The sequence below is a fragment of the Lissotriton vulgaris genome, chromosome 6 (assembly GCF_964263255.1).
Source record: "Lissotriton vulgaris chromosome 6, aLisVul1.2, whole genome shotgun sequence".
Classification (NCBI taxonomy): domain Eukaryota; kingdom Metazoa; phylum Chordata; class Amphibia; order Caudata; family Salamandridae; genus Lissotriton; species Lissotriton vulgaris.
This window is the reverse complement of record NC_141694.1, coordinates 525,662,977-525,685,135: the sequence shown is the minus strand read 5'-3', so window position 1 is coordinate 525,685,135 and position 22,159 is coordinate 525,662,977.

The following is a 22,159-nucleotide window of genomic DNA, read 5'->3' as shown; positions in this document are numbered from 1 at the left end:
GTCGAGGACCTTGCCACCTCAAGATCAAAGTTCTCTTGGGCTGAAGTTAAGGCCACATTACACTCAGAGAATCAAACTAAATATTGGATACATTCAGTGAAGGCCACAGTGGTGCCTCCCTAACTGAGTGAGCTGGGGGAAACATTACTTGCTTACAACAAATAACTTGAAAACTGGATAATTTGTGTGGCTGGAAGCCCTTAAGGTAGCAGGACAAGTTCGCTATTGGCACATGTTCTGTGCAGCGATATTTCTTTACACACTAAAGACCCACTGAAGGACTTTTTGCAGTTTGAACCACTCAAGAAAACGTCCTTCTCCTTGTTCCTGCACCTAGATGTGTATGGTAACTCCCAGGTTTCTCTTATATACCCTTAGCCCAATGATTCATGCCTGCCTTCTGGGTAATATTTCAAGCAGTACTGGAATTGGAATGTTGTGATTGGCAATGGGATATAGCCATGGATTAACCATTCCATAGATGGTGATTCTGCTACAGTAATCTGTAACTTATCTAGTATTTTAATGAGCAGCATGGTGTACTTTGCATCTTTGTATGCCATAGTCAATTGTCTGTCGGTCAGATTTCAAGCTGTAAACATATTTGTGTCTTTAATGTATCGCCACGGAACCTTGCCAGAACGCAATGATTGAAGCATCCTGCTTAAAAGCATAATACCACGTAGCTGTGATTGCCCATGTTATAGAATAGACAAATCTTGTTCACTTTTGTCAAAAGCTGAGGACACAATGTTGCCCAATGAATAAATTTGAGACAACAGGGTGGTCATGCTGTTGTCTACCATAGCTAAGGCCTTTTGTAGGTTCATTGTATTGATTTCACGACATCTCTCTACAGCTTCCTGTTGGGAGACTTTCCAAACCTCTATATAGATGGTGTATAAGAAGTGTTTCCTACGTGGTTTCTTGGGACCTAAAAAGTAAACCCCAAGATCCATGTTGTCTGACAGAAGGGACAAGTGTTGTTTCACCTGTGAAAGTGTTGAGGTCTTTAGCCAATCTAGGCACAACTTCCTCACACTATAGGAAGTCACTAACCCTGGGTCGTGTGTGTGTACATAGTTTGGGTAGGGCCTATGGATAGTAAACCCTTCGGTGGTATACCAGCCAACCCTTCCAACCTGGAGAAGATGAATTGTATGTACCTGTACCATGTGCCCCTTCATTTGTTAGTGTGTTATTTGTGGAAACCGTAATAGGTGCAGGTGAGGGGATGCTCAGTGTTTTTAGGTCTTTGATTTTTGCAAACCCATAATAGGTAGTCTGCTGCACTTTTCTATTCAGGAAACTCATCTCTAATGGTATTAGTCAAGCTCAGTTCCCTGAACCTGCCACTCTCTTGTCCCCCAGACAGATTGTGTATCTAGGTTTCTCTCAAATAGTTGAAACCATGTATAGAAAGGTAGGAGATAAAAGGTGCTGAATATATCAGCTTTGTGTTTGTTGGCATCATTTTCTTCACTTTTGCATTAGATTGCACAAGTTTATAGTAACACGATTTTGGGTCAGATGTATTGAACCCTGAAAAGTATGCAAACTTTGGTGCGAATGTGGCAAAACTAGCTTTGGGTGGTGTTGGGCAATTTTCCCAATGATGATAAGTGTTAGCAGTGCGTGGTATACTTGCTCTATGCAAAAACTGATGACCATAATGCTGGTAACAAAACATGGTATCATAGTTAGTTACAGCCTAATACAATTCCCTGTAAGAAAATGCAGCAGATTGTTCTAAATCTGTGAGCACAGTATTTACAGTCTCAATGTCCCAATCATCAGATAGTCTACTGGGGTAATGACATTTTTAAACAAATGTGGAATTTTCAAATGTTCAGTGGGGCCATATACATCATAAGAAACTTTATCCCAAACTATACCATCCGGTATTTGAATTGCATGTAATGTTCACCAGGGACAAGTCTCTTTGTTCATGGTGTGATGACTAATGTGGTTTCAGTACCAAGTTCACGGATTGTACTGCAGAGCATTCTGGGAGATAATGTCTGTTATGAAGCAGAAAAGAGACAGTGACTGTGCCAATCCAAATGAACAGGGATACTACCCCTATTGGGTACCAAATATGCAACCACGTGGCACAAAGTAAGTTCTTTTGAGAAAAAGATAGAATTGGCTACATTTTTCTTTCTTTGAAGTGGGTGGCATTTAATCAGGTTCACTTGGATCTGAAGAGAAATCATTGAAGTTGATGACGAAGTTAGACGCAGTTCGAGCTATCTTTGGTTGCTCAGCAGGTTTTGTAGAACTGGCAGATGTGTTGTTTGAAGGCACAGTAATTTAGACATTATTGTAGGGGCAAATTGCATCTTGTATTGTTGTTTCTTCTTGATCTTTTTCAATTTCAACTGGTGTGATTTGTGCTCCATTATTCGTTACTCCTTCACATTGTGTAATGGAGTCTTGAAAGGTTATCAGTCTTTACAACTGAATTTCCTATATATTAGCAAGAGGAGGTTTGTGGCCACTTAGGACCCCACACGTCCTACTGTTGGGGATCAGCCACATGATGCAGTTTGATCAGATTATGGGAGACAAATCTTTTTTCTTTTTTGCTGGCAAGAGGCGGAAGAAGTACTGCTCTTGTTCCCACTACCGCTTGGACAGACACAGCTGTTCTGTAAGATGGCCCAAACTCTTTTCTGTCCACGTTCTTTTCCCTGACCAAGTCTCCAATCTTCGTAACCCAAGCAGGTCTTGCCGGAACTGGCTTCACTTCCCCAGTGGCGGTTGCTTTGTAACGCTCCGAATGCATTGAGTTCCTGTAAAATACTCAAACGGTGATTCAGTTCAAATGTTTTTGCATCCGCCCCTGTGCTGGCACAATCAAGGTAATGTACCCACATTTTTGTACCAAACAGGATTTCATCAGGGTATGACTTCCCAAGGATTTTCTTGGCATATTGTTTAGTGCCCTCTGGACCCCATGTAGGTGATTGACCCATGTACCACCGGAACCAAGTACCCTTGCTGTTAAGGATTGCTTTAGGTCCTGGTTTTTCCTCTCCACCACCAAATTTCCCTTGGGTTGGTAGAGAAGGAGTACCGCAAGGCCATGCCCATACCTTCAATGGCTTCCAGGTAAGCCTGGGAGCTCAACGCAGTGCCACGGTTGGAATGTAACGTGCCAATTACGTATGTACAGATGAAGACTCACAAATCCTTTGTAACAGTTTGAGCATCAGCTGAGCACTGGGGCCAAACCCATTGGAATCTAGAGCATGATTCCACTGCCAGTGTAGGAGTACGTGAGTTGAAAGCCTTTTGGCAGGACGGCAGAGCCGTTCTTAGTGGTATGGATAATTACTAGTATATCTCAGTCTATTCTCATATGTAAAGGAGTGATTATGGGAACAGCAGCACTTCACACTGCTGCCTTGGTGACTTCATCAGCCAGTAAATTCCCTTCAATGTGTATACCAACACGCTGATGACTCAAGGTGTGAATAACTTGAGCCCATGGCAGGCATGCTTTCAGCTTTGCCACTTGTTCCCATAACAGTTAGTGATTTATCATGCAACCCTTGGAGTCTCTGAACCCATTCTGGTACTAGTATTGAAGATATTCATAGGTAAGATTGCACATAGTAAAACAAATCACACAAATTCAGTGTGGGGAATTCCTGATCCATATACTGTAGTGCTTATATAAGGGCTTTACAGTTCTGCCAGTTGTGCTGTACAACCTCCTAGAGATTGCGTAATCATTTTGCTGGGATGGAACGTACCATCCTGTATTCATACTGATCAAGAGGCAAGTTTTATTTGGGAAAGGGTATTTTTGTTCATACTGCAGAAATGCTTGTGTTTTCAGTGTAGGATCATGTTAGACTTGGCCCTTTTTTGTAGGGTCATCCCTGAACTTTTTGCCTTCCTCCTATATTTTTTTCTGACCTGTTGTTGGTTATTTTATGACTCTGGGCACTTTACCACTGCTGACCAGTGCTAAAGTGCATATGCTCTCATATTGTAAATAAATGTATTAATTGGTGAGTCCATGATTTGACTATTTGGTTTACTTGTCAGGCCCTAGTACAGTGCACTGAGTGTGCCCAGGGCGTGTAAATCCAAATGCTGCTAGTGGGCTTGCAGCATTAGTTGTGCCACCCACAGAAACGGCCTTGTAAAACAAGTTGGGGACAGCTGTAAGCTAAACTGAGCATGTGCGAAGCAGAAGAGGCAAAATATATCTCGACTCTAGGCAGATTTCAAGAGCAGTTGACAGGAAGGTAGGACTGAGCACATGGCAAGCACATGGCAAACAAAATGGCTGCCAGAAATACAAAATGGATTTCACACAATGGACAAGATAGTCTCTAAATACAAGATGTCTCCTGCTAATGCTTAACCTAATCGTTGCTAAATTACAAAAGATGACCCTTTCATCATTAGCTGAAGACATTTGTTTATCTGGGGTAATCTAGATATGCATCTTGTACATTGATGTTCATCATCTCGGTAATTTCATTATTTAACATTTGTTGTGTTTTTATGTTTGCAGTATTTCCTTTGGCAGGTCTACAAGCAGCGATGCACATGGAGCAATCAAAAACCAAACGAGCACCGATATTGCCAACTACTTTCTACTAGGGTCTGGGAAGGCCACTCGACCTACTGGGCTAAACAGTAAATCTCAGGACACTTTTTCAGTCCAGAATAAATCAATTAACTTTAAACTCAAATTTCATCAGAACATATTTAGAAAAGATTCACATAATTAGAAAACATTGCTTACTTCACTCCACACTTACTCACAAAAATTAGTGAGGCTTCTCCTTATTGCCCGTGAGCCCAGACCCAGTTTTGATTACGGCACATGGAGCAAAGCATAGGACCACATTGTATTCAAGTAAAGCATGTAAATAGTATCACAAGTAGTATACATAGAATAGTCAGTAGCTTCCAGCCCCAAGTAGCAAAGAGTGTCCATATCCAGTTTGAAAATGTCCATGTACCAGTCTCTGTGTGAATTTCTGCAGTAATCTTATGCAGTTTTGAGATTGCAACATGTACTGAAGGTGAGTGATCTGGTATAAATACACAACAACTGCTACCGATGATGCAACATGTACCACCTCGATCAGCCAAAATCACGTCTATCACCATCCTATTCTGGAGTGCTACAATCCTCGCAATTTGTAGTTCCTCTGTAATATTCCCAAGTTAGACCCTCCAGGATTTCACGATTTCGCGGTTTGCTGCGAAATCGGCACTTTTGTAAAAATGCAGCGATTTTTACAAAAGTGCCTGCGAAATCGACACTTTTGTAGAAATCGTGCAGCATTTTTACAAAAGCCACTATATTGTGGGGGGTCTGTATAATCGGCCATACAATTATTTAACCCTTAGATCCATCATCATAAATTAGCCCCGACTAGCAGCTAGAAATTCAGTAGGGGCTGGACTTTGATTACGTTAAAAGTGGACCAGCCTTCATTCGAACCCCTTCCGTGCAGTCAAACTTTAAAAAGTGAAAATTAACACAGCCTATACCTAACCAGGATAGAAACTGCCACCAATTCTAAAGTGCAACTATCTTTCCGGGTACCGGCTCACCTTTTAACAACGCACGGTCTTCTCTTTGGTACTCGTGAGGGAGCAAGTTGACCGTAGTTTGTACCCAGTTAAATACGGAAGTGGAACAGTCCGAGATGCACTACGTGCGATCACGTGCTCGCAATCACCCGTAACAATGGTGACAATGTAAACATACACCTAAGATGTCGGTCGTATGTCCGAGCCTTCTTCCCTCATTAAATGTCACCAAATAGCATAATTTCTAAAACATTCCTCCCGTTTTTTAATTTAAAATTAAAATTACAAGTAGACGAGTAGCACCAAAGCACTCGTTTATTGCCCTGTGTTCCTTCCTCATCATGATGTGCTTAGCAGAGTAACTGATAGCTTATCAAGTTCAATGCTTTCTACTTAATGCCTTTGAGCCAGCTTAGGATTTTATCTTCTTGAGTTTGATTAACTGAGTATCATTATTTTGAGAAATGCTAATTGCTGCTTATTACACCTACTCCACTTTTAAAGTGGAGTAGGTGTAAAAGTTCAATTTTTAATGTTTACATTGAACATTGCACTACTTCACTTCCAGCAGGATCACAGAACTGAAGTGTTCTGTTAGGACATGCAGTAGTTCTGCATTGTAACTGAGGCACACATGTCCAAAACTACAAACTTGAAAAAGAAAACATTTCCACATATGTTTCGTTCTTCTGCGCTAAGAGAATGTGTAACCCCCTGATAAAGCACTTCTTTATAAAAATGCGCATCTCCCGGCTCCAACATTAAAATAGACCAGTGCGGTCGGCTACCAAGAGTCGTCCCTGGCCGACGGGGTGGATCCGAGGATGAGGAACCTCCATCTTGTCCGAGTTCAGCTTCAGTCGGCTGTTCCTCATCCATTCGGCGACGGCCTTCATTCCTTCGTGTAGGTTGGTTTTGGTGCTGTGGGGGTCCTTGGCGAGGGAGAGGATCAGCTTGGTGTCATCGATGTAGGAGATGATGTTGAGGTCGTGCAATCGGGCGACGTGGGCGAGTGGTGCCATGTAGATGTTAAACAGCGTAGGGCTGAGGAATGAGCCCTAGGGTACGCCGCAGATGATCTTGGTGGCTTCGGAGCGGAAGGCGGACGTTCTGTGTTCTGCCGGAGAGGAAGTCTTGCTTTTCGAGGGAAACAAAGTGTCTACATTGTAAATAAACCAAATATACATAGCTTCATGTTGTTAAATAACTAAAAAAGACTATGATATCTGTGTTTGTTGTAGGAAAAATGGCCAAATAAAATGCCGCAAAATTGTCGCTAAATTTCCATATTTGTGCCTACTTAATTTCCATTTTTGTGCTGCTAAATTTGCTAATCCATGCCGCTATATCCTTGGGGGTCTGCCAAGTGCCATAGCTGTTTGATTGGGGACAACTTCCACAACACAAGTTAATCGCCTTATCTTTCTGCTATTCAATGCAGCACCCACAAAGAAGAACAAACCCAAATTGAAATCGACATATTGTTGCAAAGTGGTATCTGTCTGTTCAACCTCATCTGTACTTATTGTTAATTTGTATTTACTCTTGGAAATATCATTATACAACTTTAGGTCGAGGTGATATGACGCAGGTGCTAAAAACACAGGGGAAACAAAAATGATATTTAACATACACCGGACCACCCAATAGGCAATTGATAGTATCCTTTATTACCACATATGAAGTATGTATTGTTTGATAATGTAAAACTACTATTATTAGCTCCTTCAATAATCAATGCCAAAATACATTCACTCCGTCCTACGGGAATTCTTCCAACACTACTTATACACAGTTCTGCTTTAGCTCTGGTCACAGAAATTACAAAAGGTCCATTTTCTTTGATAGTCCTCATATTCGTGAAGACATATGGTGTTGAAATATTGTCCAATTGGTACTCTTCCCATTCCCATTTAGTCCCTTTAGCTTGAGGATAACCATCTGCATCTTGGTAGCATACTTTATTCAACCAAAAGATGATTTCACCTACTGAGGGCTTTCTGAAAGCAAGCAAAAGGGCATACAAAGTTTGACATGAATCATTGTGGGAAAATGGTAGAGGAATAAAAGGTATTACTCCTTTCTTTTGGTGTGCAGGTATCATCCCACACACCCAACAATTGGTAGTATTCGTGGCATTGTGTGCATGATGCAACATCTGGATGAATGTATTATTTAGGTAGGATTTTCAATGCTTCTGCTCGTGATAGGGAAGTGTACAATAGTGATGTTCCACTGAAGCTGGAGTAGTGGCAACAAGAAGCTGTTGAGCAGAAGCCACTTTCTCAACAAACGAGGTGATTATCGCCATAAGGATGTATGACAGTACAACGTGTGGTATTACCACGCGTACCGTTACCTCGCAGGTTTAACAAGGCAAGTTGTTACAACGACTTGCGTTGGGGGCCGCTGGATAGTGGAATAGTTTAATTTACTATTCCAACTCCAGTCCCCGTGGATAGTAGGGAAGCTTTTGGATAGTGAATTAAACTATTCCCTATCCTACAGCGCACTCCAGCGCAAGTCATTGTTACGACTTTTGTTGTAAAACCTGCGTGGTAACGGTACTGTGTTGTAAAAGTTCCGTTGTAACGGATGTTCCCCTCGCCATAACCACCAGAGCAACAACAAACCCTACAGCACAAATCATTCTTTTGTTATTCATTCCAGCAACAGCGATAATTGATCTTCCTAAAAACTAGTTGAAAACAATTGTTGGAGCTCTTATCCCTTGGGGGGACGCTGATTTCTTCACCACGGGCCAAGACGGGTGTCACTACACTAACGCAGGGCTGATCCCCACCTTGCCACATCGGCTCTCTGTTTCACTAACCAAGGGCGGTAGCTCAACCAATCTTTTTCAACACTGCAGATTCTTTCCTCGGTCTCAAGTGGTATCGCGATGCTCCAGGAATCGTGTGGTCCGGTAAGACTTCCGCAGATTTGTCAGGTGAGATAGCTTGACCTTTTTCCATCTCCACAATCTCTCGATGGTCGGTCAGCCCAGCAGGTTCCACTTAGGCAGGCGATACACGCTTTCAGTGTGTGCTATGGACCCAGTTCTTCTTGTTCGTCATTCGAACTGCTGTCCTTGTCACAAGGAGTACTTGCTCCAGACCTCGCCACCTCGGTTCCAGGCTGTTTGGTCTGTCGAAGACCTTGACCATCACATAATTGCCAGGACCCAGTTTGTGGGACTCACCTGTAGATGTGTCAGGAAGCGCTTCTCGAACATGTTGATGAATACAGATCAAACTGTTGGTTAACTGTGCCAAATAATAATTCATCAAAACACAAGGAACATCATGAAAGGCGCATGTGGCACAGATCTTATGGACAATAATGCCAAGGGTAATGCATCTGGCCACTTCAAAGAAGTGGAAGCCAGTATTTTCGCCAACTTCAATTTCAAAGTAGCGTTGTACCTCTCCACTAATCCTGCTGATTGTGGGTGGAAGACTGAATGGAATTTCTGTTTGATCCCTAATCCTTTCAGGACATGCTCAACAACTTGCCCAACAAAATGAGGTCCATTGTCACTCCACAAAAGCTTACAAACACAAAAGCTTACAAACATCTAGGGAAAAACTCCTTTAGAAGCACCTTTGCTGTGGTGAGAGCAGTAATATCCTTTGTGAGATATGCCTCTATCCATTTGCTGAAGGCACATACCACACTAAGACATATTTCAGATTATTGCAGCGTTCGAGTTGGATGTAATCCATCTGCAAAACTTCAAAAGGTGCAGTTGGTGTAGCAAACCCTCCTGTAGGAGTCTGTGTCCCTTTTCCGGGATTATACTGCCAACAGATCAAACAGGACTGTACTACTCTTTTAGCTGTCCTGGCAATTTCAGGATGCTCCCAAACTTGCGTAAGCAATATAGGTATTGCTAGAGCTCCAACATGTGCCAGCCCATGTGCCATTTGAACCATAGGTTGTAAATAGGCTGCAGGCAACTTACACTTATTCATTTCTTTGTTACGCCAACAGCCCTCATCGTCTAACATTCCTTCTTTAGACCAATGCTCAAGTTCATCCACAGAGGCAGATCTCTGTATATTCAATACTACCTCTCAAGCATCATGCCAACGCTCAGCTTGTGATTTCACTATGTACATGGATGTAGTGCTTCACTGCATCGCAGTCTCACGAGCTACACGATCTGCAAAGGCATTGCCTTGTCCTCTTTTGTCAATGATTTTCTTGTGTGTGTTACACTTCATAATAGCAACTCTCTTTGGGTATGTAAGTGCAGTCAAGAGATTATGTCCTAATTCTCCATGCATTATCAGCATCCCGTGGGATGTAAGAAAGCCTCTTTCCTTCCAGAGTAGGCCAAAATCATGAACCACTCCAAAAGCATAGCGACTATCAGTGTAAATGTTCACACACAAATCAGTGCTAAATTCACACTCTCGTGTCAAAGCTATTAGTTCAGCTGACTGACCCAACTTCTGAGGTATGCAAGCTGTTTTCACTACTGTCCCAAGCGTGGTGATTGCATAAGCAGCTGAAGTCATGCCATCTGGTAACTTCAAACAGGACCCATCAACCCACAGTTACCCATCTACATCTGGAAGGGGCGTATCTTGCAAATCGATCCAACCCTTTGTCTGTTCCTCAGTAAGGAATATACAATTGTGAGGCTCCTTTTACTGAGACTGAGTCACAGGATATGGCAACAAAGTGGCTGGGTTCAGGTTTGCACACCTCTTCAAGGTAATATGAGGTGCTAACAGTGTCAATTCGTATCCTGTCAGGCGAGCACTAGGTAAGTGTTGTGTCTTAGTCTGATTCAAAAGGGCATCTACTGCATGAGGTACTAGCACCAACAGTTTGTGTGACAAAACTATCCCTTCACTCTCACGTATGGACACAGCTGTCGCTGCAACTGAACGGAAGCAACCGGGCAATGCACGAGCAACAGGATCAAGAACTGCAGAAAAGTATGTGCAAGGACGCTGCTTTTTCCCTTGTGTCTGTACTAAAACTGACAATGTACATCCATCTTTCTCATGTACATACAGTGTAAAAACCTTTGTGTAATCTGGCGTGCCTAACATTGGTGCAGAGCAAAGAGCTTGTCTTAACTGACGAAAAGTATTTTGACCTTCATCTGTCCATGGAAAGGGGATCAGAGTGTTTTTAGTCAAAAGCGCTAGCAGGGGTTTAACAATGTGTGAAAATCCCAATATCCATTGCCTGCAAAACGAAGTCAAAACAATGAATGCATGGACATCTTCTTTCTGTGTGGAAGGTACTGGGGTGTCTAAAATTGCTTGAATGTGATCTGGTGTCAATGCATGTGTAGAAATCAAAACTCCTTCTCAGGGTTCCCACCAATACTTGGTCATTTAAAAGCTGAACAAAAGTTGGCACAGAAACTGCAATATCAAAAGACATATTTTATTAAACATAAATCAGTGAGACTACGTCACACAGAAGCCTTAGCAACTGAATGAGTTAGTCTGAAGAATGCAGAAACCTGGGGCTTTATATATTTTTTAGAGTTACATAATAAGCATAAATGCAAGGGGCAGTCCTGGCTCTTGTGAGTATACAAAAATGCCTAATATGGACATGCAAGTTCTACTTGCTCAACCAAGTGGGAGGAGCTAACAGTTTTCAGAAAGTAGTAAACACATTCCTATCTGAAACTAATCAGTAACAGCTGCAGACCATACCGGGCATGTCTGGGCATGCTTTAAAGTGGAAGAGGCTAAAAATATCCTGTTACTGGGCAGACTTCAGGCGCAGCTAACAGGAAGGTAGGACAAAGCACATGGTGAGCACATTGCAACACATGACAGACAAGATGGCTGCCAGAAATACAAAATGGCTTCTGCTAATGCTAACCCATTGCTGCCAATTTACAACAGGTGGCCGTTTTAGTGTTAGCGGAAGACATTCCCATGATCCAGTAGGAACTTAGAAAACATGTGCTCATTAATTTTCATAATTTTATCAATTTCCTAATTCATTGCTAGGTGAGCATTTTCCATTCTGAACATTTCATTAAGGGTATGAGCAGGAATACAAAGAGAATGGGACATTGGGTCATAATGCACACACAGACAGTAGGAGAAACTAATGACCACTATTACAAACAAAATTATCATTTTTCACAACCCTAAGCAAAAGCAAATCCTAAAATCTTTCAGTAATCACTATATACTCAGGTGAAACAGTGGCGATCCTTCAATGCTCTCAGGTTGAATAGGGATACTCTTCCACAGAGAATGAACTTTATTCTGCTTTTACTAAACAGAATACTACTCTAAAACAATGCCAGCAAAACAATAAGAATCAGTCTCCTAACACCCATTTTATGCAATCGCACGAAAAGCGCTTGTGCAACCACAACTATGCCCAGAGTCCATTCTAAGCCTCTCTGGCAGGCTTCTATCGTCCATCAAATCTGCTTCCATTTTTTTCATTGGCCTCTTGATTGAGGCTTTCCATGAAAATAGTGCTTCTCAGTATCCGTTGGAGTGCCCTTCTGGCAAATACTCACAGCTCACTAGAAAGTCTCAATGTCTCAATGAAGTGCACCAGTATCTCTCCTCTGGGGCAGACACTACAGATAGTGTGCTCTTCATTGATCATGGGCACAGATCATCTCATGCAGACCCGGGCCTACATTCTCAAGCTCCAACACTCATTATTCAGTGTCAGAGGACGCTCAGGCTGCTCTTTCATGGGCACCATAATGTAGTGCCTGGTGCCAAACTTGGATCCTTCGGTGCACTGCCCTTCTGTTGGAGCAAAGGAAAAAAAGGGGAGTGTGTGGCCAAAACTCAGGCCAAGGGACTCAAGGGACTGCACACTTTCAGAGGTTACCAGCACATGACAGGTAGATTTTGTTCTTTTGCACTGAAACTCTGGTTCTGTGGCAAAACCAGATCCTCCTTCTTCTCTGATGTTCAACGCCTTCTGATGAAGCAAGCACAATGCTTTGAAGATACCATTGATTGCGTGCAGGCGCCTTGCTACTTTCTGGGTGCTGGGACTGTAGGGCCAAGACCTCTGGCCCTCATCTGTAGCTGTCACTGATGGGAATTAAGCTTAAATCAGCGTTCTGCAGGTTATTATGACTTGATACCTCAGAACCTAATGACGTAGGGAATGTGACACAGTTCTTAGTTTCCATCAATTTAGTACAAAAACAGTTCAATATATTTAACAAGGGGTCTGCAAGCAGGTGGCCTACAATCTTCAAAGGAGTGGCCATACGCCATGGGACTATTATGATCTAAAATACACAGTCATTCTCATAGAATACAAAGACAAAGGCAATAGGCAAAACAGTGCCTCTAGCCTCTTCAATTGGGTTTTCATATGAGAGCATATCCTCTACCATCTAAGGGTAGATAACTACATGGGAATTCTATATGAATGGATGTCCTCTCACATAGTGACATCGTCTAATGGGGTAAACATTTTTTCTCTCTCAATGATTAAGTCTAAGTGTTCCTAAATTTCTAATCTAAAACACCTCAAAAGCGAAATCACATAATACAGATTATCAGGGACATGTAGATGCCTCCCTTTTAATAATTGTGCATCAGGCGCACCATGCAATACAAAGGCTAATTATCAAAATGTGGAAACAGAAAAGACAAGAACCATGGAGTCCTGGTATTTCCATTATTAAAACACAACCGGTCCATCAAAAATTAAAGCAGCAGAAAAAAGGGACTGAAAACCAAATTAGAATAGGCATTGAATGTGTCATCTTCAAAAAAATAAACATAAGGTATCTCCTATTGAGATGGAAAACTTGTCTTACTATAATATTAGGTCAGTTAACCAGTCTATCACTACCCTGACAATCAGACTGGAAAACATCGAAGTAGGCCTAAAGAAAATTCTTGAAAACCAGTCTGGTCATACCAAAGGGAATTATACATAATATGAGGGTCTCCCTGGTACATCACTGCAGTCTGGAAGCGTGAACCTGAACAATACACCAATTATAATAAATGAGCTGACTGGTGAAAGGAATACGGGAAAGGAAAATAAGAGTAGGACACAGCTAAAATCCCCAATAACTAGGCAAAATGCAATAATCAGTCAGGGGAGAAGTGGCAAAAAAAAAATCTATAGGAAGAACAAAAAAAAATTACTCGGGTGATAGTCAAGTTTGTGACATAATACCAAGAATATGGGTGATACACAAAAGTCAAAATAGTACACAAATGTTAACTCTCCCGCTGGCCCCTACACCATATACGGTAATCTCAGCTAATGGTCCAGTTCCTTCTTCAAGGGAAAAAATGAAAAGTTTAGGTCACCTTTAGCAAGAGCCACAAATCTATAATTTCATTCTTAGGTCCAATAATAATATTAATAATAATAAAGTAGTTTATAAAGCGGCTGGTGACGCCATCCCGGCATGTCCCCGCGCTGTGGAGATAAAGATTCGCAAACAGCCATGGCACCTCCCCAGCCCAAGCAGTGCTTTACAGATTGTACAAGTGGGTTTTTAAAAGACTTCTGAACTTGGCCCCCGATCCTTCTAGTCTGAGGCCAATCGGGGGTCTGTTCCAGTTTCGAGCCGCTATGACTCTAAAGGAGCGACCTCCCAGTTTGGCTCTTTTTACGCGGGGAACCTTCAGTAAGCCCGTTCCTTCTGAGCGTAGAGCTCTACTAGGCTCATATCTATGTACCAGGTCTAGGGGATAGGAAGGAGCTTTATGCCAGAGTATCCTGTGGCATATTAGGAGAGATTTATACATAACTCTCTTTCTGACCGGCAACCAGTGTAGAGCCACGAGAGCAGGTTTGGATGCTGCTCTTTTGGGAAGTCTCAGGACCAGACGAGCGGCCATATTTTGAAGGACTTGCAGGCGCCCCATGCTTTTTTCTGTAGTCCCTAAGAACAAGACATTTCCGTAATCCATACGGGACGTCACCAATGATTGAGTCAAGGTGCGTCTAGCATCCAGAGGAAGTAAGTCTAAGGTGTGATTGAGTGTTTTTAACACCCCAAAACATTTTCCCACTAGGCTACGAATGTGGCCTTCGTAGGATAGAGTGGGATCAACCCATATCCCCAGGTTCTTTGCCTCCTTACAGGGAACGTGCGTAGGACCCAGACATGATGGCCACCAATCAGCTGTCCAGCTCAGGTTGGTCCCACCAATCACCATTACCTCCGTCTTGGAGCCGTTGAGCTGCAGACAATGCGAGTTCATCTATTCAGCCAGATCCTGCATACAGGCCTTGAAATTGGATGCCGCTGTTGCAGGTGCTTGGGACAAAGAGATCAGCAGTTGGGTGTCATCAGCGTAGGAGACTAACTCCACTCCATACGCTTGCACCACTTTGGCCAGGGGGGCCATGTATAGGTTAAATAAAATTGGACTCAGGGCAGAGCCCTGCGGCACCCCCTGTTCTAAACCCGTCACTGATGATCTAAATGAGCCTCGTAGAACCTGAAAGCTTCGGTCTGTTAGGAACGATTTCAGCCACCCCAGCGCGGAATTTGTGACACCCGCTTTGTTTAGACACTGCAGCAAGATGGAGTGAGCAACAGTGTCAAACACCGCACTGAGGTCCAACATCACCAGTGCCATGGTGCGTCCGGCATCCGCCCCTCGTCTCAGGGTCTCAGTTGCTCTCAAAAGGGCCGTTTCAGTCGAGAAACCCGACCGGAAGTCTGATTGAGAGGAATGCAGGATGCTGTTCTTCTCTAAGTGTGCCATCAGTTGAGCGTTGGCCACTTTCTCAGCCATTTTGGCTAGATATGGTAGTAGAGAGATTGGTCTCAAGTTCTCAAGTACTTCATGGCTCACATTAGGTTTCTTCTTTATAAGAAGAACTACTGCTTTCTTCCAGTCTTCTGGAAGCGTTTCGGTGTCAAACGAGATCTGAAGTACATGCCTGATGTAAGGCTCCAGAACCAGGAGACTCTCTCCCATCACTTAGGGGGTGCCGGGTCCTGAGGGGAGCCAGACTTAATCCCCTGACAGATGCTACGAAGTACCTCCGGGAGCAGAACCAAAAAGTACTTCAGACTATTTTCCATTTTACTCGCCCCCTTACCTTCCCCCCAACTTAGCTCAGTTGCAGTGGTATTAGAAAAGGTCGCATAAATATCCCTGACCTTTCCTGCAAAGTATTCAGCTATTCTATTACACTCTGCCACTGAATCATTTTCAGGGGCATTAGAGTTTGCTATCACAGAGATCTCCTTAAAGATCTTAAAAAGTTCTTTCGAGGAGTTTTCTGCCTCCTCGATACAATTTTTATAGTGGGTAGCTTTATTTCCTCGCAACATAATTTGGTACTTTCTGTGTGCCTCCTTATAGGTTGCCTTCATCTGAGGGCAAAAGTCCACCCGCCATCTGCGCTCCAATCTTTTGCAGTCCGATTTTGCAGTCTGCAGATCAGGTGTGAACCATGGGGCTGACTTTTTCCCTCTGCTCCCTGCCTTAGATATACACATCAGGCCGTCGCATCGAGGGCACTAAGAATGCGCTTCTCTAGATTATTATTTGCGTTTTCACAGTCCGCGCCCCCCGGTGGACCCCTTTTCTGTAGTAATATATTAAAAGTGTCTTGGGAAAAGTGCTTCCATTTGCGACGGGGGTAGCTCTTATTCTCCCCTCTATGTGTGTCAGTAGCTGGAATGTGTATTTTAAAGGGGACTAAGTAGTCATCCGACCAAGGTACAGGAAGGGGAGTATCTACCCTCACTCCGTCCCAACTTCCAAACACAGGATCTAGTAGGTGGCCATGCTTATGGGTCAGAGTAGTGTTTTTCAGTTCTAGTTGTAATGCCTGCAATTCCTGCCTTAGGTCTGTGGCCTCCTTGACTTGCTCATTTTCAAGGTGGATGTTGAGGTCTCCTGACACCATAATTCTGCTCTTCCTTATAGCTAAATGAGCAATACCCTCCACTAGACTTGTTTTAAAAACTTTAAGCTCTCCTGGGGGTCTGTATACGAGGATCCCCGACACAGAATTTTGAGGTCCTAGTTTCAAAGTAAAAAGTCCGGCTTCGCAACTATCTATTTTTTGGGGCTCTAGAGTGCATTCAAGCGGAGCCTTAACAGCAATGGCTATCCCCCCACCCCTCCCCCGTTCCTATCTAATCTGGCCAAGGATTAGCTTGGCGGGATAGCTTCTATTATGTCTGGGTCAGAGTTCTCCCCTAGCCAAGTCTCCGTTAGGAAGAGAACGTCCAACTTCTCATCCAAAAGGAGATCCCAGATCTGATTGCTGTGCTTGCTTAACGATCTACAATTCAGCAAGCCTCCCTGGACCCTCTTGTTGCAGATCCCAGTCACCGGTTCCCTCCTACCCTTAAAGGGGCATAGTTAGCAGTCTCAGAGTGTTAGTGCCTCCATAGAGTGCCAGCATGGTCCTGCACTGGGTAGACGTAAATTTAACAGTTCTTGTCTCCCATAGTGTGTGAGGGTCCGCCTAGTTTGCACAGGGGTCGTGGCCCCTGGCCTTGTTCGGCCGCGGACGGGCGCAGACGGGCTTAACTTTGGCGCAACTTCGGCGCGCCTCCATCACGCCCGCTGCACGCGTCCGCTGTCCCACACACATATATAGGAGGTAGGGCAAGGGGAGGGGCAGTTAGAGCGCTGACCTGACTGTTATGTGCCCGGAACTGCTGGGCTCCTCCTCACCCTCCGCATCAAACGCCCAGAATGGACGCGGCGGACCGGGGCGGGAGTACAGTAGGTGAGTGACCCCCCCGAACTTTTTAGTCAGCCCAGAAGTAGAATGCACGCAATTTTAAAAACAAATACAAGCTCAAGTGTAATGTAGTTCGTAGGAATCTGCCAGCAGTACTCGCTCACACTATGTTTTAAAAATAGCAGTACAATCGCTATTACATTAAAAAACGCTCTGAATCAGCACCCACAGTGCAATACTTGCAGCACACAATCGGATAGAGTCTGCCACTGCCACCGGCTAACTCGTCTCCACAATCAAGGAAACATAAATCTAGGGCTGCCTGTTCCTAAGGAAAAGGGGCAGTAACGTGACTAACTGCAGGTGACACAATTTGATCCTGTATATCTCTTTTTTTTCTTCAATATTATATAGCCACATTTGACATACACTGGTGAAGTGTTGTCTGTCTTGTTCACAGCATGAAAATATCATATCTGTGAAATTTAGTATCAGAGCAAATTCACCCAACTGTTGTGCAGCGATATGCATCGTCATGAAAAATCCCTTCACAACACAGGGGAACTTGTAATAGTATCAAAAGCAACAACATAAAACAAAAACATGCATAAGATAAAAAACACACACATGCCAAGCCATCAGATATACGCGCTGTATATCAAGCACAAAAAGCATAGACAAAGTACAATAGCATATGTAAATAAGCGGTGACACACAACACCATTGCATGCACATTATGCACTGCGAACCTGAAGCCTAAAACCCAATATTCTGGCCTGCTTAATTTGTCAGGCTTAAATTCAAAATTACACCTAAATTACTTTCTTTTACATTCCTCACTTTTAACAGCAGATTACCAGTTAGTGAAGAGCAGCTGTCAAATACAACTTACTGTGTTGCATCTTTTTTCAACATACTGCTGACACTGCACATAACACACAAAATATCAACTGTAACCAACCATCTTTTTGTAAACATGCTAAACCACCTTAATTTTGACTGTCCAAAAATAAAACTCTTTCACAGACACTCTGCGTGTCCCGTGCGCCAACCCCCTTTAAGACTATTTTTTTTTCTCTTCAAGGCTGGTCAGGAATGCACTTTTCGGAGACAAAGCCTTAATGTAATAGACTGCAGATGTCGACATGAAAGCCTCGCAATGTGCAAGCTTTAATTTCTGTTTGTCAGAGAAGCTTTTCCAAGCAGTGATTTCTCCATCTGTTTTCACTTACTTCTAAACCCCAACCTTACTGACCTTAAGGTCAAAATCTGCCTTGCGCGCTCCGCGCTCCTCAGCCCTCCTCTCTTTTCCCTCACTCCGAAGCTGACAAAGACAAAAAGCCTTCCTTACTCTTTCTAACCTGCAATAATCAACCCTATTTAAAAAAACACATGTTATATAAATGACTTCTTTTAGGGGCTAACATTTATTTATTCTTAGATTATTGAAAATTTACTGTGAATAATTCACAGAACATAATAACATAACATACCAGCTTTAGAACAAATGTTTGCTACAACCCATGCAATGGTACTCATTTCATCAACCTCAAATGGATGAACGTCTCCGTAGGTCCAGCTAAAGTTAGAACCTTCTACCCTGATATTAAATACAAACCTCTGAACCAGGCACATTGGCTCACTGAGCTATGAAAAGCAACCTCAAATGATAACAACCTGCAAGTTTGTATTATACACAAATGTATACATTTACTGAAGCCTGAGACACTTTAAAGCTATTGTAAATGGCAAGAATGCTGTTTAAAAGTCTATTTAACTCAATTTTGACTTTGATATCTGGGGCACTTAAAAATAAAGAAACTACAATAGCATTACTTATTAATCATCCTCAGAATGTTCTTTACAGATTGCAGAGATTGGACATTAGACATCTCTCATGTAATTCCTTAGAAAAATGAGTTTTTACGCCTGCGCCAAGTGAAAATCCACATGCAAATGTCCTGATTATGCAGTAAAACACAACTTAAATTACATTTTAATGCTAGGAGGTCATAGTATGAGTATTAAGCTTTATAAATATTAAAAAACGAATTTAGAAGCACTTATTTTTAACAATTATTTTTCATAATTATTAATTATTTTTAATAAACCCAATCATTTTTGATAATTCCACATATAAAAACAAGCTGCATCTCTTGCCTATCATTTTTAGACGCATTCATTTATGAGCCTAAACACAGAAGCCTAACTTAAAACATGACAGATTTTCGTGCCACTTTTTTTTTAAAAGGACAATTATTATTTAGCAGCAGAACCAAGAATATGCTTACTAAAAATGCTTAAAGAGAGGTAAACCGCAATTGATATGTCTTCCTGTGATACAAAATAATGAACCTTATTTTTGTAACCCTGTAAACCACTATTCTGAAATGCAAAGTTCCAACCGTGATTAACTAACGGCTAAGTCCTGGCTAAATAAACATTCCAATGTTATTCGTGGCCTTCAAAAAACAACATCTGCTTCCTTAACGGCAGTAAGAGCCCTGCGCAGTGTTGAAACTGAGCACGGTGGCAGTCTTACTTAAAACAGACATTTCGAGTTTTAAAATGCGTGTGCAATAATATGCATTTGAATTTAGCAAAGATTCACTTTAGCTGAAGTGTTTGCCTGTTTACATGTGATACAATGTATGTAAGTAAAAAAATGCTATAAGTTCGTTTTTCTACAAAACACACAATTTATTTTTGAGGCCTTTCATATTCCTAGTGAATGTGAATTTTAACTTTATCTATTTTAAGCATTTAACATTTTGAACATATGCGTTTTTACTTAGTCTATAAATTAAATAGCAACATATAGCTATTATAGCATATGACATGGTAAATTGCTGCATTTTCATTTCATTTCTACTTAAAATTAATTAATCTGACATTGTACTTAACAGACTGAGTACATCAAAAAACCCACAAACACACATTGAGCTCATTTCAGACATAAACAGGAAGTATGTTTTTATACCTAAACCTAATTAAGTATTCCCTCTAGGGGAGCTGGCTAATTTTATTCACATCTCACTCTGGCACCTTCCAAAAAGCAACACATTATTTGATGTGAGCTTGAAACAGGCATGCCAAAAATATTGCAGAAGATACAATATCATACCCAAAGTAGTGCTTAAAGTACTCTTGGTACGTGCACCGTTCAAATTTCATACAAAGTAGAGAAAAGTTTCCTCATTACCTGCCTACACAAATTGCAATTTGCATATTACACATACACATACACATACACATACACATGTGACTAGTCATCACATTCCAAATTGCCACAGCAAGCGTATTCTAAAACTGCCTTGCCACTCACAGGCTACAAAAGCTCACAGCAAGTACCGTAGAACGGTTCTTACCACTCCCAGAGCGTCCAGGTTCTAACTGCCAAGTTCTGAATGACCTAACGGTCTTTTTTAGAATACTCACACCAAAAATGTTCTCAGTCAGGGGTGACATCATGTGGAGGATCAAAATCAGGAAGATCAGAAACACACTGGGCTGAAGAGACTCCCCAGAAATCTCTGTGCACAGAGTACCTTCCTAGTAGAAACTTGTCTTGACCTCCTCCGTAGATTTCTGTCTCCTGATAGATAGCCACCTCTCTGATGAGCCCACGTTGGCGCGCCATTTGTAGAAATCAAAACTCCTTCTCAGGGGTCTCATCAATACTTGGTCCTTTAAAAGCTGAACAAAAGTTGGCACAGAAACTGCAATATCAAAAGACATATTTTATTAAACTTAAATCAGTGACACTACATCACACAGAAGCCTTAGCAACTGAATGAGGCAGTCTGAAGAATGCAGAAACCTGGGGCTTTTTATATGTTTTAGAGTTACGTAGTAAGCATACATGCAAGGGGCAGTCCTGGCTCATGTGAGCATACAAAAATGCCTAATATGGACATGCAAGTTCTACTTGCTCAACCAAGTGGGAGGAGCTAACAGTTTTCAGAAAGTAGTAAACACATTCCTATCTGAAACTAATCAGTAACAGCTGCAGACCCTACTGGGCATGTCTGGGCATGCGTTAAAGTGGAGGAGGCTAAAAATATCCTGTCACTGGGCAGACTTCAGGCGCAGCTAACAGGAAGGTAGGACAAAGCACATGGTGAGCACATTGCAGCAAATGGCAGACAAGATGGCTGCCAGAAATGCAAAATGGCTTCTGCTAACGCCTACCCATTGCTGCCAATTTACAACACCCGGCCCTCCTTAGACAGTATGCGGCCTAAGTAGGTTACCTTCGGCCTACAATATTGCAATTTCTTTCGTGATACTTTATGATGGTGTGTAGCAAGAAAAGAAAGCAAAGACAAAGTACATTGCTCAGGCGTATCAGCTGCCAACAAGATGTCATCGACATTTTGTCTGAGAGCCACTCCTTCAGACAAAGTAAAGGAATTGAGTTGTCGTTTTAAGGCTTGACTATAAATACTCGGACTCTCAATGTACCCTTGAGGAACTCTACAAAATCTGTATGATCGATTATTCAGAGTAAAGCCGAACAAATATCGGCTATCAGGATGAATAGGAATCGAGAAGAAAGCATTCTTCAAATCGATTACAGAAATTGTAGTTGCTGTCGGAGGGACCAGGGTAAGTAATGTCGTTATGTCAGAAACCACAGGATACTGCGGTACTACAATCTTGTTGACTTCTCTTAAATCAATGATGAATCTATAAATCCTGGTGTCAGTATCTTTTTTCAAAATGGGAAGAATCGGACTATTGCAAACATTGTAAGGAACTTCTTCCACCACCCCCACTTTAATCACATCATGAACAATGCGTGTAAGCGCTTCTTCTCCTTCTTTAGAAATGTTATACTGAGGCAGTCTTGGCAAAGAACCACCCTCCTTGACACTAATATGCCCTGGCGGAATAACCATTTGCCCTACATCAGTGTCTGAAGTAGCCCACAAAG